This window comes from Typopeltis vanoorti, chromosome 7 (genome assembly GCF_054136105.1).
Source record: "Typopeltis vanoorti isolate ZY-2024b chromosome 7, IOZ_Tvanoo_1.0, whole genome shotgun sequence".
Taxonomy (NCBI): domain Eukaryota; kingdom Metazoa; phylum Arthropoda; class Arachnida; order Uropygi; family Thelyphonidae; genus Typopeltis; species Typopeltis vanoorti.
Genome location: NC_143555.1, coordinates 57,816,782 through 57,836,315, shown reverse-complemented (window position 1 = coordinate 57,836,315; position 19,534 = coordinate 57,816,782). Strand labels below are relative to the sequence as shown.

At 37.8% G+C, this 19,534-nt stretch overlaps 1 protein-coding gene across 4 annotated transcripts in view; it reads left to right on the top strand.

Annotated features, from left to right (window-relative positions):
- The window catches only part of LOC150104697 (CCR4-NOT transcription complex subunit 7-like), a 161,762-nt gene that overhangs the window by 23,640 nt on the left and 118,588 nt on the right, over nt 1–19,534 (top strand). For all 4 annotated transcript variants that reach the window (XM_090395281.1, XM_090395280.1, XM_090395282.1 and 1 more), the window contains one exon: nt 10,284–10,333. The gene's annotated coding sequence lies outside the window, so the exon portion shown is untranslated. The remainder of the gene's footprint in view (nt 1–10,283; nt 10,334–19,534) is intronic.

The window sequence follows — 19,534 nt, the reverse complement described above, 5'->3', positions numbered from 1 at the left end:
AAATTAATGGGTCATCATCAGTGTCAGCATAATCACAAGGTGAAGCTAGAACATGGGACATTAATCCTATTTACACAGCTGAGCCACATGCCAGAGTGCCACCATATGGGTGGTTACAAAATCAGATGTGATTGCAATTAATGCTGAAACTATTCAATACTCTCTTTAAATAGCTACTCAAACCTAAACTGTCATTGATGTAAAAGGTGAGCATTTGACCAGAAGATATTGTGATCTGTGTCCACTCCATGTTGAGCAAGGCCAGGTTTTCAGGTTTATTGTTGGTGATATAAGGTGGGTGTTTAGTTGTTTGTCAACCAGACATCCTGTTTGTCCAAAATATTAGTGGAGGCACTCACAATGAACCTGGTAAACACTAACAAGAGAGGAGGTTGTTTATCTTTAGTGATAACCACAAGGAGATTTTGTTGACTGGGAAGAAAGTATGGACTAAACTGTATCTTTTCAGGATTTTTGCAATTGCTTCTGAGATACCTGTAATGTATGGGAAAAGGTACCAGGTAACCAAAAAAGTTTGTACAGTTTTCAGTAGAGTTCGCTGCAGTGATTTGTTTTATTGTATAGTGGTTTGCAGAGCACAATTTTTCATATGTGTCATAAGGCACAGATACATGTCAGTCATGTCAGTTGTGCTCTAACTTGGTGTGTATTCTTTTACTGTGACTTTTGAACCCTTTTAAAATGTTAGTTGAACCTGGTGTAAATCAGTCTTGTTTGCTTTATGAATTTAAACTCAATTCAAAGGCTTCAGAAGTGTCCCATAAGATACGTGTGGCATTTGGAAAAGATGTGAACGTGCTGCACAGAAAGGGTTTAAAAAATTTGTTTCTGATGATGAATTACTTGAAGATTCACCACATTCAGGAAGGCCCTCCATTATTGATAAGAAAGAATTATGTGCTGTTGTTGAAAATAACTCAAGATTAACATGTCAAGAATTTTCACAAATGTTTAATGTGAGTTGTGAGACAATTCATTTACTTGCACTGGAAAAATCATGGAAGCTAAGCAAATGGGCCCCACATGCATTATCAGATGACAGTAAACTTCAAATGCTATCAATTTCTTCTTCATTTCTTTCACGTCATAAAAATGAGCCTTTTTTGCATTACTAGCTCACTTGTGATGAAAAATGGATCTTGTACTCTAACAGGAAGCGAACTTATCATTGGTTGTCACCAAATGATTTAGTACCACACGCACACACATCGAAGGCACCGCTTTATCCCCAGAAGACTATGCTTTGTGTGTGTGATGGATTGGAGCCAGTATTGTCCACTATGAATTGCATGCCGCAAGCCAAACAATTATGGCTGAAATCTACTCGATGCAGCTCGAGCGTGTGCAGGATGCATTGCTTCAGAAAGCCAAGACTAGTTAATCGGAAGAAAGTGCTATTCTTACTGGAGGCCTGAAGTAGCTTTAAAAAGTTTAATGTTTGTTCTCTCAGGACAATGCAAAACCTCATACTGCAAAACTTACCCGTGACAAGATTTGTGCTTAGGATGGGAGATACTTTCTCATCCTCCATATTCTCCTGACATTTCTACAAGTGATTATCACCTTTTTTTGGTGCTAGACAATCACATGCGAAATAGATAGTTCTGCAATACAACAGAGATTGAAGTGGAGGTTGCTAGGTTTATTACTTCTGAAGACAAAACATTTTATAAAAACAGAATTTACAAACTTGTTATCTCGTTGGGAAAGAATTATAGCTTGTGAAGGTACTTATTTTAATGAATACAACATTTTATGCAAATTCCTGCAGTGGTTTAATTTTCATTATGAAAAGATGCATGGACTTTCATGGACTTGGGGTTAAGCTTATATGTGTCCAGGATGCATGTAAACGTCATTGAGGTGAAGCCATTCTGTAGTATGATGCACTGGATGGTGTTCAGTTCTTGTTTGGAGAGCTTGGGCATTGGAGCAGATAACATGTGCTCTATTGAGCTAAGATTTGAATATGTCCATTTTATTGAGATGAAGGGCAGAATCTTGTGGTGGCCTGTGAAGGTATGTTTATGGTGAACAGATGTTATTAGTATTCCCATTGGTGTACTGGGAAAGGAGGATGTCCAGGAAGGCTAATTTCTTGTCTAGTTTTTAATTTAATTACATTGACCACTGCCCCACTTACTGGAGGCCTGAAGTGACTTTAAAAAGTTTCATGTTTGTTCTCTATGTAAAAAATAAATAAAATATTACCAAAAAAAAAATAATATATATGTCGCAGGGAAATGATGAAAATAGGAATTTGATCAAATCCCTAAGGGATATGATCAATTCACGGAAGATGTTAAAATAACAACTCTGTGGGGTGATTTCCCTGAAGAAAGTAAGTGATTTGATCAAATCCCTTAACTGTTTTAGTGAAAAGATGAAATAATTATTAAATGTAGAATAGTTAATACAACAATAGTCATTGAAACACAAATTATTTATTCGAAACTAATTAACAAAAGAAATAGGTTCTTAAGCTGATATTTTTAAAAACAAAAAGGATATTTTTAGTGAAATTTTAAACATTTTTCGTGAATGTAATTAATAAATAATGTTTATTCATTTTTATTAAAACACGTTGATTTGTGGCATCTTGAGTTACAAAGTGCGTTACTTTTTTTACAGGCACATCTTTTTATTTTACATTGTATGGATTTCTCACAGGAACACTTCTTAAATCCTTGACCTCCAAATACGGATAATTTTCCTGCAATCTCACGCAGACTTAGGTTAATCTGTGGAACTGTTTCGGTAAATGTTGTAGTAGCTATTTGAAGAGCGTTTCTACGTAGCCAATCTTTTATAATTCCAACTGAGGTGCCAATTTGGTATAAATTATTTTTTATATCTAATACGATCCCCACGATGTTATTTCCATCTAATCTACCTTAGGTACATACACCAAAACTGTGGAATTCACTAATACATCTTTAAATTTCTTCAAAGAAACTTCTTTCATTTTTTCAGCTGATCTTTTCAGGTGTTTTGCAGCATTTTCCCTTTGATCTTTAATGCTCTCTTCTTTTTTGGCATAAATAGCATAGAATTTTTGATCCATATCCTTCTTCTCCTACTGTATTCCCACATATCGAGTGCACCGGATTTTTACAAATGTCACATGAATGGGCTCCAGTAGATTCCATTCTACAAACAACACAACATGCTTTACTGTCGCTGACAGCTGCTTCCCCTTCTGATGCAAGTAACACTACAGATGTTTCAATTGTTGAAGCAGGAGTTGAAGTAGAGTTGTTAACTGGTTCGAGTTGTCTTATTGTCGATAAAGAAATTGATTCAATTTCTGGTAGATCCTCTAAATTTATAGCCATTTTTGGTGAGTAAATCAGCTGCCGGTAGATCATGTGACATTGAAGTGTTATTGTTGGTTGATTTAACTATTAATAGATCATTTGAAGTTGAAGCATTGTAATCAATTAATTCAGATGCTGGTGGATCTTTTGAAGTTGAAGTGTTGTTGTTGTTCTCTAAAGAAGCTGCTGGTAAGTCTTCTGGTGTTAAAATAATGTCATGGTCCTGCTGATTAAGAAGTAGATCCAAGTCCTCTTCAGTAACAAGTTTTTCAAGCAACTCTTTCGAAATATGACTAGATTGGAGTCCTGTTTTTGGTTCTGTTCCAAATAAAGCTTTGTAAGGTGATCGTTTAATGGTTCGATGAAAAGAGGAATTCTTTTGGAATTGAACAAAGTAACAACCTATAGTCCAATTTTTTGTGTCATTGTCAATTAGCCAAGCACGTAACATAGCTTCAACATCTTAATTTGATCGCTCAACAGATTGCAGTTTAAGTAGTGGTGCTAATTTAAATTGTTCAATGATTGTGACAGCTTCTTCTATCCTTTTGCGAGTCCACAAAGGTTTTTCTTTTTTCATGCCGCTTGTTCAAAAACGTCCTGACAGTTTCATCGAACTGTTCTTCAGATACAAATTCGGTCAGAGTTTGATTTTTTTCTATATCTGAACTCATTTTTCTACGGTAGGTACTTGATAAAACTCGAAATATAGAAAACAATAATAAAAATGAAATACGGTAGGTACTTGATAAAACTCGAAATATAGAAAACAATAATAAAAATGCGTGCAACCTTCCTCGCGTAATGTTTGGCTGGCACGGACACCAGAGGGGAGCTTGTATCCACAAAAAATGTTTAAAATTTCACTAAAAATATCCTTTTTGTTTTTAAAAATATCAGCTTAAATGACTATTGTTGTATTAACTATTCTACATTTAATAATGCATGGTTTACTAAATAAATACTTTTAATATCTAAACAATATTATTTCATCTTTAATAAATACTTTTAATATCTAAACAATATTATTTCATCTTTTCACTAAAACAGTTAAGGGATTTGATCAAATCATTTACTTTCTTCAGGGAAATCACCCCACGGAGTTGTTATTTTAACATCTTCCGTGAATTGATCATATCCCTTAGAGATTTGATCAAATCCCTATTTTCATCATTTCCCAGCGACATATATATATTATATTTTTAAGAAATATAAAGAAATTTAAGAAAAATAAATTATATTTCATGAAACTAAAAACTATATATACTGTATATCTATATTTTTTTAAATGGTTCCCCACCCACGAAAGGTTATTAGGTGGGCCAAGGATTTTTTTGCATTTTAATCAATTTATTATATATGTATATATATGTTGCAGGGAAATGATGAAAATGATCAAAACAAAGACTTGTGTTTGTTTTTATGTGTTGTGTACACACTTGATGTATACTTAGAGATGTATCTTGCTATTTTTACACTGAGTGTTAATAATTTGTTTCAATGACTATTGTTGTATTAACTATTCTACATTTAATAATTATTTCATCTTTTCACTAAAACAGTTAAGGGATTTGATCAAATCACTAAAACAGTTGAGGGATTTGATCAAATCACTTACTTTCTTCAGGGAAATCGCCCCACAGAGTTATTTTAACATCTTCCGTGAATTGATCAAATCCCTATTTTCATCATTTCCCTGCGACATATATATATATTTATTTATTTATTTATTTATTTATTTATTTGGTCTTGAGTCAATTATTTCATGGATGCTAAAAGGATGAAGTTAAAAGTCATTGCACTAATCAGACTGACCTCTTGTAAATTACTTAACACTCAATGTAAAAATAGCAAGATGCATCTCTAAGTATACATCAAGTGTGTACACAACACATAAAAACAAACACAAGTCTTTAAAACAGGATTTAACAAGAACATGATCACATTTCTCTTCTTTGCCTACATATCCAACCTTTCCTGGCACAAACACATTTTCCACACCAGAGTTACTTTTCACCTGTACAACTGCTAACACAGCATAAATCACAAATCTGTCCAAACATGAAATGCTGCTCACACAGTTGGAGTGGTGCACCGAAAGCTTCACTTAACATTACATGATTCTTTCAGAAAAGGGCAATTCCAATTAATTGATGACACTCACGCATGCACATATTCCAGTCCCTCTCTCTCTACCCCACAGACATTTTCCCTTATGCCTCTTCTATACCTACTTTCATGTTCATTGTTCTACTGAATTGGCTGCAACCAATTCCTCCACTTTCTTCCAAAAATGTAAGAATAAAAGCATCTACCGGTCATCATCCATTTATCTTCCACCTCCAAACTTATCAGTTTTCTTCCTCCTCCTCCACTTTCATTCCATTTGTCTCTGTTTTTTAGAACAGCATCTCTCACTTCTCCAAAGATTATAACCTTCATCTATTTAAAAAGTATCAAAAATAAGTGCAAATACAAAAACAAATGCAGAAATCACTGCTCATATTATAACAATATAAGCACATACCAAGAAATGGAAATTGTAACATTACTGATTTTCAGAGTGCCTGATTTTCCCTTTCAGCTGTTTCCGACCATAGGTGAGATTTTTACAGGGTAGTTCACCATTGCTTTCCCCAACTCCCTAATTTTATCTGGGCTCGGGACCAGCATATGGCTGAAACATATTCATGACTGTAATCCTCATGTGTCGATGGGGCCGGTTTGACTGTTCTGGGAGATGAAAAACCCGAGTTTATGGGTGCAGAAACCCCTTACCTCCGTATGAGACCAGTTAACTCACCTTTAGTTTAAAGAGACCAGATAAAGGTTCCTCACATCACTGAAGGGAATCGAACCCAGGTCTTTCCGACCAAAGGGCTTCGTCTATACTGACTGATCTGTGGAAGCTCTTGATTTTCAGAGTAATGAAACTAAATTACACATTCCAAAAATTTGAACTGTTAAAACTAACCCTACAGCCTTAATTATTCATAGATTGCATGTAATATAAACAAACTGGCAGTTGAAAAATATACATTACAGCCCAAAATTTAGAACCAATCAGAACTCTCCGTAATCTTGATTCTACCTACATAAGAAACATCATTAAATTCAGATTCATTCATCTTATATGGATGAAATTTCTCTGAAGACAATTCATGCTTGAAGATTATATACTTAACTTAGAAATAGCAATATGGAATATTGCTATTTCTAGGATAAGTATGAAATAATATTCCATATTGCTATTTCATCATCATCAAATTCCTGACATGTAACCTCAAGGGGTGTACAGGATATGAGAGTACTACATGAAAAATTTACATCATTACTAACTTCCTATCTACAATTTTCCTCTAAATCAGTCTGTTACTTGTCAAGACTCCAACATTATCAAATCTTATATTTCTATCGTCTAAGGCACTTTATACGTATTCATCCACCTATATCTTGGTCTTCCTCTGGGTCGTTTTCCTGGCAACCTGGCAGAGAACACTTGTTTTGCTAATCTTTCCTCGCCCATTCTGTTTAAGTGACCATACCACCTGAAATTAGCTCAGATAACACATTCCTGGATGCTGACAATGTCAAGTTCTTTCCTATTATCCTTGTTTTTAATATGATATTGCCATTGATGCCATCTGTTCATGCCTCTGATCTTTCTCAGAACTCTCATATCTGCAGTCTCTAGTCTTTGGTCAAGTGTTTTACTTCTGACCCAGCTCTCAGATCCATAAGTTAAAACTGGTTTGAACACCGTCTTGTATACAGCTAATTTAGTGTTACAACTAATTTCTCTCTTATTCCATATGAATTTATTCAATTGACTGCCTATCATACCAGCTTTGTTGATTCTGTTGTCTATTTCCATATTTAATTTACCATCTTCAGTAAAAATCGTGCCTAGGTAGCTGAAAAATGTTTTACTTGTTCCACAGGTTCCCCATTCGCAACACAGTTGACATTTTCAACAATTCTACCTATTTTCATTGTCTTTTTTTTTTTTTTTTAATGCTGACTTTCATAGCATATCTATTACAGCAGTTATTCAATTTAGTCAGGCAATCTTGCAAACTTGTAGCGGATTTATTTAAAAGTATAACATCGTCCGCACAAAGCGAAGAGCTGACATTAACATATCCAATTCGGATATCATTTTAATACCACTTTCCTTCATAATGTGATCCATATAGATAATGAATAACAGAGGGGATAATGTACATCCTTGTCTCACACCAGATTTAACATTAAACCATCTTCCTGTACTTCCTTCAATTCTAACTGCTGACTTACTCAAATAAAGACTTAAGTATTGCTTGATATAATGCCCCATTGACACCGTATAACTAGCATATTGAATAGCTTCTCTCTTGGCACCTTGTCATATGCCTTTTCCAGATCGACAAAACTTAAATATAGATCTTTGTTATATTCCCATGCTTCCTCAACTATTTGTCGTAAAGTGAAGATCTGATCCTGACAGCCTCTATTTGGCTTGAATCCAGCTTGTTCTGCACCAAGCTTTTCTTCCGCAATTCTTCTCAATCGTTTCTCAAGTATACTTGCATAGATCTTGCAAGGAACACTCAGTAGTTAAATACCTCTGTAATTCTCACATTCAGTTTTATTTCCCTTTTTATATATGAGTACTATTAGAGCTCTACTCCAATCATCAGGAATTCATCCCTCTGTCCAGGCTTTCTGAATTATGCAGTGCAGCCACTGTAAGACTTTTATACCACCATACTTAAGCATTTATGGTCAAATATCATCCACTCCTGCTGCCTTTCCACATTTAAAGCCTTTGATGGCTTTTTCTACTTCAAGTATGGATAGGTATTCCTGACTATGCCTGTTGAGTGTTTTTTACCACTGTGCTATCACTGCTTGTTTCATTTTTCGAAGTAGTTACTCCATACTTCGAATATCTTTTTCTTCTGTTTTCATGTCACCTTTATCATCTCTAACTCCTTTTACAGTACTCTTTCCTCCATTTCTAAGCTTCTTCAACAACCTCCAGAATATCTTTCCACCTTCTTGATATTTATTTTCTATGTTTTTGCCAAAGTCCTCCCATGACTTTTGTTTAGCTAGTTTTATAGTGTTTAGCTTTCTTACATTTGTCTCTATATTCTCTAAGAGCACAAGCTGACTTATTTGCCAGGAACTTTTGATATACTTTCTTCTTTTCCTTCACTGCCTCTTTAACTTCTTGTGTCCACCATGGAGTTCTGATTTTTCTATCCTTGCAGACAACCTCACCACATGCCTCTCTGGCTGAATCAATCAGGGTTTTCTTCAAGGCTTGCCACTGAATCTCCAAGGTTTGGTTCCTGTTCTCAAACTCTTTCATTTTTTTTTTTCAATAATCTTTGTGTATTTTAGTCTACAGTTCACATCTGAGAGCTGCTCAACTTTTATTCACTTTAAAACTTTCTTACATGTTATTCTTTTCAATATGAAATTCAATTTTATCCTACTGAAGACTAAATAGTGATCGCTTCCAATTTCAAATCCACTGTACACTCTGGTGTCCTGTGCCAAGGAGAAAACATCGCTATCAACAATAACATAGTCAATGAGGCTTTTCTTATTCCTTGCCTCTTCTCTCCGTGTGAATTTGTTCACATTTTTATGTTGGAACATTGTGTTAGTAATAACCAGTCCACCGTCCTGAGCAGAAATCCTACAGGTATTTGCCATTATTATTAGCTTTGCTCTTTTCTCCAAATTTTCCAAAAATATTTTTGTATGTCTGACAATCATTTCCTACTCTGCTATTTAGATCCCCAACAAGGATCAACTTTTCCTTTTTCATTGTGTTAGTTGCTTTTTCTAAAGCATCAAAAAATTCCTCCACTTCTACCTTAGTAGAACCTTCTGTGGGACCATAGGCATAAATGAGTCTCATTGTCCAATTCCCCATTCTGATATTTGCCCACATCACTCTACTTGAGACTGCCTGCCATTCAAGAAGATTAGCCTTGTATTTTGTTTTGAATACTATGGCTACTCCTTTTCCTTGATCGTCATTTCCTGAATGTAACATTTTGTATTTATTGCTCAGAAAGATCTCACCAGTTTTTGTTTTTTTTGTTTCAGTCACCCCTATTATGTCGATCTGGTACTTATCTAATTCCTCAGCTGGCTCCATTTCTTTGCCATTCAGGCTTCTTATGTTGATAGTACTGATCTTGAACTCTGGAGATGTTGAGTTGGGGTGTGTTTTAGGATTTGTTCCAGTAGCTGACTTTTTGCTGTTTCCCCCTGGTGAAAACAGTGTGGGCCTTGTTTAACTGGGCGAAGCCCCAGCCGGCATGAAATTTTATCATGTTGTACTATCATTTTCTATATTGGTTGAAGCCAATAAGAATACAATTTGGTCGGCTAAATCCCAAATTTCCATCCCATCCTCATTCTTTCAGTATCCAGGTGGATACCCAATAGGATGCACTATGAGAAGGTGAGGATTGGACATTAGGTCAGAAGCCCTGGTCGGTTCTCCGCATTCCTTTATAGGCTATGTGGAGGTCTCCTCTCAGTTATACAGCTTTGACCCTTAAGCACCCCATATTTCTATTTCTTGGTCTGTTATTTCCATATATTGCATATTGCTATTTCTAGGTCTGTTATTTCCATATATTCATTTCTTAAACACTATTAGTTGTCTGGATCAATCTGTTATGTCATTATCATTGCAATTTTTTTTCATTAAATATATTTACTAGTATTATAGATCATTTTATTCGTCAATTGATCATTTTATTCGTCAAAATTAATAATTAAAGCATAATAACATAAATAATGTTATTATGCTTTAATTATTAATTTTTCCTGATTTTATCTCATCATTACTTTTTCATTTTATGATGTTTATATTTACTAACTTGTTTTTTATTGCTGTTCTTTTCTCAACTTATCTTTCATGTTAACATTTCTTAGCCTGGTACAGAAGAACTAACAGATAAGTATTATTCATCCTCACTTTAAAGGTAAGTTCTTATTTTTTACTCTCATTTTCTTTTGTTTTATTTACTTAGTTTGTCATTTTAATGAATTTATTATTATTATTATTGCTATTATTAAGAGAGACCTCCAGAGAGTTAGAGACTCATTGAGGGAGGCTACATATTCATGCACCAGGTATCATACTTATTCTTAAATTCATTCAAAACTGATTGCACTCATAACATCCAACGGCAATCCATTCCAATCACGTGCCATCCTTATGATTGAAAAATCTAGCCCTCATCCTGTACGTAGCAGCATCCATTCTCAGCTACCAAGGATGCCCTCTTGTCCTTGCACCACCCTACAAAAATTGAAAAATTCCATCAACTGAATTCCTGTATGAAACTTTCAGAAGTTTGTGAGTTTCAGTTATATCACCCCTCTTTCTCCTGTTTGCTAGTGTCTACAGTCTACAAATTCTCAATCTGTTTGCATAATCAGTATTCCACAAACATGATATCATTTGTAACACTCTCCTTTGCACTCTCACTCCAATATATCAGAATCACACCAGAAATCGGGAGACCAGACCTGCACACAATAGTCCAAGTGAGGTCTTATCAAGGCCTTGTAAAGAGGCAAATTGACATCCTTATCTTTACATGTGAACATTCGTTTCAGCATTGCAATTATCTTTTGAGTTGTATTTGCAATCTTTGCTACATGGCCCCTGAACTTCAACTTCCTATCTACTAACACTCCAAGATCCCTAGCCTTATCAATCCTTATCAGTTTCTTCTAGCATAATCCCATGAATATAATATGACATTGGATATCTAATGTCTTAAGAGAGACCTCCAGAGAGTTAGAGACTCATTGAGGGAGGTCACATACTCATGCACCAGCTATCATACTTATTCTTGAATTCATTCACACTGATTGCACTCACAACATCCAACGGCAATCCATTCCAATCAGCAGATGTAAAGCCTGGAATGACTTTATATTTGCTGATGTTGAACTGACATCCATTTTTTCCATGCACAATTCCTTCTTCTTCTTAAGTTTCATGAACCCTTAAGGTTCTTAGCTGCAAACACCACAGTTCTCCATTTTTTCCTATCCTTAACCAACTCGTTCCAGTTTTGCAGCTGCTCCTTGATGGCATCTTCACCTTGTCGTGGTGAGGCTTGCGTATCCCAATAACCCTGAAAGCAATGCCAGCAGTAGTTATTTTATCAGTAGGGTTTCCCAAGCTGGACTGGTCAAAGCTGAGATTCCAGACTAAGAGAGACACCCTGGTCCTCCAGGTTGGGGGTTAAGCATGAGGCTGACAACCTCCTCTTGTAAAAATCTTACTTGTTATTCCAAGTACCAAATAAGCCTCAATATCGGACTCTTTGAGATTGAACTCGACTTGTTGCTTGGAATGAAGGATTACGATTTTTAACGTGGAATGCCTACACTTCCAGCCTGTTGAAATCATTCTGAAAGTACTGCATATCAGCTGCATTCCTAATTACCCTACCTATCTTTGCATCATCAGCAAATAACTGTATGTCGCTTGTCAAATCCTTCCAATATCATTAATGTATAAATTGAATAACAGTGGACCAAGCACTGATCCTTGTGGTACACCACTGGCTAATTTTTTTTTTTTTATTTAAAAAAAAAATTTTTTTAATTTTTATTCATTTTTGTACTGGTTATGGGCAGTACTACCCTTACATCACGTCCAGACTTGATATAGGCCTAAGCCTTTACAAGTGTTTCACCCTATGCCTATTCTAGTTATTATTGTAGTCATTCTCTGGTGGCAATGCCATGCCACCAGTGTGCCCTTTAGTGCCCTCAAGGAAAGAACTTTTATATCCTTCTGCATAAGCTTAAGCTGTTTTAAGTCCTTATAACTATCTGCACTCCATAGGCCATGTAAAGCGATGGTGGTGCTGGTAAATCTCGGAATTGTCCCATGCTCCTCCCATATCTTACTAACTAGATCTTGGTTATTTTTATAATAATTTACTTTATTATTACGGCTATAGGCTAATGGGCATCCTGTTCCCACCACCTGGGCATCAACTACAATGGTATCTCGCTAATCCGAACTAATAAAAACCGTTCTCGTTCGGATGAACGAATTCCCCCCCCCCCCAAGAGATAACAATAACTAGCCTTTAAGACAAAATAATCGGATTCTAATGGTACATCAATTTATTCTGTAAATAAATGAAGTAACTGATAGAAAAAAAGCTACTGTACTGTAATTTTTAATGTAAAAAATAAAAATTAATACAGCACACAAGTTTATTTTAGTAAAACATTTAGTTTGTGTGCATGTGTAGAGGCTTAAGTGCTGTGAGGACATCATGTTGGAGGCTTAATGGATTTTTTACAACACTCAAAAAGAATTAAAATAGAATTTAATACTTCCTATATTTCATCCTAGTCACTAGGACATCTACGGGGATTACAAAATCAATTAATGTAATATATACACAAATAACAAACAATACTAAGCCCAACCATGTGGGTGACACTAAAGTCCTATCTAGGTAGAGCGCCCTCTAAGGGCAGTAGTAGGTGGCCTGGAATGTAAGGTGGGAACTCTGGTGATGAGTGTTTCCCAAATCTTCGGAAGCTTAATGCAACCGTATTTATTGAGATTTGGTTGGTTTTTGAGAGCTGCTGCTGCCGCTGCTTCTAAGAAAAGTCTCTCTTTCTTGAATTTGCTGTGGTGGAGCATGGTGGTTTTCTTCCATGATACCCTGTGGGTGGTGTCCAAAACATGGTCAGCCAAGCCTGAATGGCCATAGTTGTGTTTGAAGATGTATGACTTGTGTTCCTCTAAACGGATGGATGCTGATCTGCCTGTCTGTCCAAAGTACGCCAGCTTACAGGAACAGGGTACTTTGTAAACTCCAGGCAGAGAGAGAGGAGGGAGCTGATCTTTCGTAGAATGGATAAGGGTAGCAAGTTTGCGGTGGGCTTATATGCTGTGTGTAGGTTGTACTTTTTTAGTATCTTGGCTATTTTTTTGGATGTGCCACGGATGTAGGGTATGGTGGTGGCATTTTTAAAATCTTGTTGACGAGAAGGACGGGGAATGGGGAAGGAGTTGATTATTTTTTTGATACTGTGATCGCTGTAGCCATTGGAGAGGAAAGTGCTGTGTATGTGGTTAAGCTCAGTAGTGAGGGCAGTTCCACTGGAACAAAGCTTGTGGGCTCTCTTGGTAAGGGTTTTAATAATGCCATATTGTTGAGAGGGATGGTGGTGGTGGGAGAGTTTATGAATGTATCTGCCTGTGTGTGTGGGTTTTCTGTATACGGTGAAGGTAAGTGTATCATTAGGCAGGCGTGTGACCAAGGTGTCTAGGAAGGGTAAACAATTGTTCTTTTCCTTTTCCATAGTGAACTGGATTCTTGGATGTAGACTATTGAGATGACTGAGGAAGGAGTCTAACGTGTCTGGGCCATGAGGCCAAATAGAGAACACATCATCTACATATCTTAGCCAGATAGAGGGTTTGAGTGGGGCTGAGTCTATGGCTCGTTTTTCGAAATCTTCCATATAGAAATTGGCAAGGGGGGGGGTGAGAGGGGGAACCCATGGCAGTTCCCTCTATCTGCTTGTAGATTTTGTTGTTCCAAGAGAAATACCCAGAGTTAATGGCAAAGGAAAAGAGATCTAAGATGTCAGAGGGAAAAAACGTTTTCTAAGAGAGATAAGGTGTCAGTTAAGGGAATAAATATTGGTAAACAAAGAGGAGACATCATAGCTTACCAATATGTCTGTCTTATTCAAGGTTAAATTTTCTGTGAGGGCTTTAAAGTGGGTCGAGTTTTTTATATAGGAAGGGGACCTTCCGGTGAGGGGGATCAGAGAGTTGGCCAGCTGTTTAGATAGTCTATAGCAAGGTGCATTGGTGGCATCTACTATAGGCCTGAGTGGGGAATTGGGTTTGTGGATTTTTGGTAAACCGTATATTCGGTGGGAATGGGAGCAGAAAGGTTTAAGTTTTTTCGTGACGTCAGGGGGCCAGGAAGATACTTTTTTGAGTAAGATTTTTAGTTTCTTAGCTTGTGTTTTTGTGGGGTCGTGTTATAGCAGGATGTAGGTAGCGCGATTGCGGAGAATAATGTTCATTTTACGATTGTATTCACTGGTATTAAGAACGACTGTGGCATTACCGTTATCCGCTACATATGCCCAACGTACAGCTCTCCTGAAACTACGTAAAGAAAAAAGTATCGTCATCACCAGAGAGGATAAGGGTAATGCCACAGTTGTTCTTAATACCAGTGAATACAATTGTAAAATAAACATTATCCTCCGCGATCGCGCTACCTACATCCCGCTAGAACATGATCCCACAAAAACACAAGCTAAGAAACTAAAAATCTTACTCAAAAAAGTATCTTCCTGGCCCCCTGACGTCACGAAAAAACTTAAACCTTTCCGCTCCCATCCCCCCTGAATATACGGTTTACCAAAAATCCACAAACCCAATTCCCCACTCAGGCCTATAGTAGATGCCACCAATGCACCTTGCTATAGACTATCTAAACAGCTGGCCAACTCTCTGATCCCCCTCACCGGAAGGTCCCCTTCCTATATAAAAAACTCGACCCACTTTAAAGCCCTCACAGAAAATTTAACCTTGAATAAGACAGACATGTTGGTAAGTTTTGATATCTCCTCTTTGTTTACCAATATTCCCTTAATTGACACCTTATCTCTCTTAGAAAACGATTTTCCCTCTGACATCTTAGATCTCTTTTCCTTTGCCATTAACTGTGGGTATTTCTCTTGGAACAACAAAATCTACAAGCAGATAGAGGGAACTGCCATGGGTTCCCCCCTCTCACCCCCCCCCCCCCTTGCCAATTTCTATATGGAAGATTTCGAAAAACGAGCCATAGACTCAGCCCCACTCAAACCCTCTATCTGGCTAAGATATGTAGATGATGTGTTCTCTATTTGGCCTCATGGCCCAGACACGTTAGACTCCTTCCTCAGTCATCTCAATAGTCTACATCCAAGAATCCAGTTCACTATGGAAAAGGAAAAGAACAATTGTTTACCCTTCCTAGACACCTTGGTCACACGCCTGCCTAATGATACACTTACCTTCACCGTATACAGAAAACCCACACACACAGGCAGATACATTCATAAACTCTCCCACCACCACCATCCCTCTCAACAATATGGCATTATTAAAACCCTTACCAAGAGAGCCCACAAGCTTTGTTCCAGTGGAACTGCCCTCACTACTGAGCTTAACCACATACACAGCACTTTCCTCTCCAATGGCTACAGCGATCACAGTATCAAAAAAATAATCAACTCCTTCCCCATTCCCCGTCCTTCTCGTCAACAAGATTTTAAAAATGCCATCACCATACCCTACATCCGTGGCACATCCAAAAAAATAGCCAAGATACTAAAAAAGTACAACCTACACACAGCATATAAGCCCCACCGCAAACTTGCTACCCTTATCCGTTCTACGAAAGATCAGCTCCCTCCTCTCTCTCTGCCTGGAGTTTACAAAGTACCCTGTTCCTGTAAGCTGGCGTACTTTGGACAGACAGGCAGATCAGCATCCATCCGTTTAGAGGAACACAAGTCATACATCTTCAAACACAACTATGGCCATTCAGGCTTGGCTGACCATGTTTTGGACACTACCCACAGGGTATCATGGAAGAAAACCACCATTCTCCACCACAGCAAATTCAAGAAAGAGAGACTTTTCTTAGAAGCAGCAGCAGCAGCTCTCAAAAACCAACCAAATCTCAATAAATACGGTTGCATTAAGTTTCCGAAGATTTGGGAAACACTCATCACCAGAGTTCCCACCTTACATTCCAGGCCACCTACTACTGCCCTTAGAGGGCACTCTACCTAGATAGGACTTTAGTGTCACCCACATGGTTGGGATTAGTATTGTTTGTTATTTGTGTATATGTTACATTAATTGTTTTTGTAATCCCCGTAGATGTCCTAGTGACTAGGACGAAATATAGGAAGTATTAAATTCTATTTTAATTCTTTTTGAATTTAGTTTGTATGTATCTGTATTGTTGAGGATTCTGATTTAATAAAATTGCATCCTTCAGTACATAAATTAATTTGCGTAAAAATATCACTTTCTGGTACACAACACAAAAAAAAGTTTCATAAAATAGCACAAAAAAAAGTTTTTTCATTTCTTTGTAAAAAAAGTCACTGATTTTCTTTGGCTTCTTGGAAGCTAAACTTTTTTCGAATCCTTCTTCTCGGAACTGCATTAGCAATAAAATTTTGTGGAATGGCGTATCATTCTGCTTAACCCATTCTATACACATATTAAAACTGTCAGCTGCCCTTCGCGTTTTACTTTTTTTTTCTTCAAGTTCTTTATCGTCATCTAATTCATTCTGTAGCATGATATTTATAATTTCAGCATCTGATTTCATTTCGATTTCACTTTCGGTTCTACCTTTAATCCATTCCATAATATCTGTTTGAGAAATTTCAATATCTGGATTTATATTTTTAACCAAATTATGCACGTTTTGAATTTCCTCTTTTTGTGTATCACCGTAGTTATACTATACTGTAATAATAATAAAATAAATAATAATAGTTAAAATAATAATTATTAAAAAAATAGTACACAAAATAATAATATGTGATAAATAAACATTTTTTTCTTTCAATCCGCAGTTCGGATTACTGGAGGGTTCGGACTAAAAAGGTTCGGGATTAGCGAGATACCACTGTACCTGAATGTCACCATCTCTTTTAATCACTAAGTCGGGCTTATACAAATCCACAGAGGTCCTATCCACCGCAGTGTCCCAACCTTTGTTCTTAAAGCGGTTGTTCAGAATGGAGACCACGGCATAATGCCTCCTCACGCAGATCTCATGGGTACAGAAGCAACACTGGGCTATATGAGACAATGTCTCACTGTAGTGGCAGCCAGCCCTACAGTTGGAGTCTTGACTACACCATCAAGCTGTACGGGCTTGAGTAGGCAGGGCATTAATCCTCGTCCTGATAAGGTCAATATACTCAAACCCAGGGAGGAGTCTGGTGCCATCCCTTACCCAATCATGCTGGGGAGGCACCAGATATGACTCTTTTAAAGGAGCACCATCTATAGAACAGTGCATCAGAGATGCCCATCTCTTGTGTTCTGCGGGTGCTGACTCGATTAAAGTACCTTGATAATGAGACCAGCCTTTAGTCCGCCTAAAGTCTTCTTGTATTAATGGGCTATGGAAAGCCTCTCTGCAGATAGGGGAAGAAGATAGTTCTAACTGCGCGATTCTTGACAGCCGCAGGCGTGGGATCAGCCATCTAAGTGATGGAACCCCAAGCCTGCCATCCTTTGCCCTCGCATGGAAATATGCAGTAGGAGTATCAGGGGGCAGTCGGAGCCATGATCTCATGGCTGAACGGATAGCCATGTCCATTCGGGACATTACCGAGATATATGTCCTACCAAGCATCAACTTGTGGTAAAAGCGAGGTAGGAGGTAGTAGTAGGAAAGGAGAAACAGTCTTTGCTGGGGTTTGAGAGGAGCTTTCCTCAAAGAAGCGATCCCAGCTTCTAGGATAGATGGGACAGAAGACCTTCCCTTTAGGGTGAACATGATACAGGGGTATCTCCACTTTTCCAGGATGGTCAAAGCATGCAACGACCTCCCGTGCAGGGAAAATTCTATAGTCTTGACGTTAAGCTTTTTGTCACGACCAGAGGGGAAAAGAGCTGAAGAGCAGGATTTCTCTACATTAATAGAAAGGCCTCAAATAGAGAAGTCAACTGCCCAGTCAAGGAGTTCTTGCAAGCCTATCTTAGTAGAGGTTACGAGAATAAGATCATCTGCAAAGGCCATAGCATTAAAGGAAGAAGCGCCTAGAGAGTAGCCTATGTGGCTAGGAAGAGAATGAAGAAACTCATCTATGACGCAGTTAAAGAAAAGGGGAGATAGAGCATCACTCTGGCAAACACCCTGCACTGCGGGAATAGAAGTTGCTCGGGAACCCTGTAGTGATAGTGATGGAGCTACTCAAGTATAGCTCCAAACATAGGAAAGAAAAGGCTCTGGACATCCAGAAATAGACAGCGCTCGAAGGAGAGCAGGAAGGGAGACGCTATCAAATGCCTTTTGGAGGTCCAGCAACGCCATATATAGAGGCTTAAGGTGGCGTCGGAAATCAGAGAGAAGAGAAGAAAGAAGATATGTATTCTCGGCACAGCCGTCTGAAGGGACAAAAACTCTCTGTCTATAATCATGCTGTATATGTTACTGAAGTCGTTTAACTAATATTTTATGATAGAGTCTAAATAACACAGGGGAGATGGTAATAGGTCTAAAGTCTGATGCACAGCTTGAAGTTTCTTTCTTCGGAATGAAGATAGTTCTTGAGGCATGTAAGTATGGTGGTATTACTTTACTGGAAAGGAGAATGTCCACTAAGTCTTGAAGAATCTTCAACAGTACCTTCCGAAGCCTAGACACAGGAAAGCCATTAGGTCCTGAGGCAGAGAAATTGGATGGAAGAGCTGCTTTAATCTCCTGGATGGAGACAGGCTGGTATATTTGAAGGGCAGGAATGGACCTCAATATCGTAGGTTGGTCATCATAATCAGGGAAGTGCGGAGGTGGAGCAGAAAAGACTGTACTCCAGAATTTGACAAAATCATCATGTAAGTCTGCTAGAGGTGGAGGGGAAGCACCGTCAAGGATGGTTTTGGCACCTTGCCCTCTATTCTTTTTATAGAAGGCTTGCATAGCTGCATAGTCCCTCTTCCTCTGCTTCCTATTTGACAAAGTCATTGTAGAATGAGATGTAGATTGATGTTGACGAGGCATGAAGTGTTCAGAGAATTCAGCGTGGAGGTAGTCATTCAACTAATCTGTGATATCCATTCCCATAAGGTGAGTCTGGATGAGATATTTAAGAATTTGATGGTTGTGTTGTGGAAGAGGAGGATCATCTAGAGATGATGTCAGTCTGAGAATCAAAGCCTCTTCTTCACAGCAGGATGGTGGCTGGAAGATGGAGAGGCAGGGACAGGAGACACGGAGATATCTCCTTTTTGATATCTGTAAGTCAGTCATCCTTTTATCCACGCTAATATTCTATAATCCAAACCCATATTCTGCAATTTATGCAACATTCTACCATGCTGCATTCTGTCAAAAGCCTTTGCACAATCCAAAAGTATCATGGAGTAT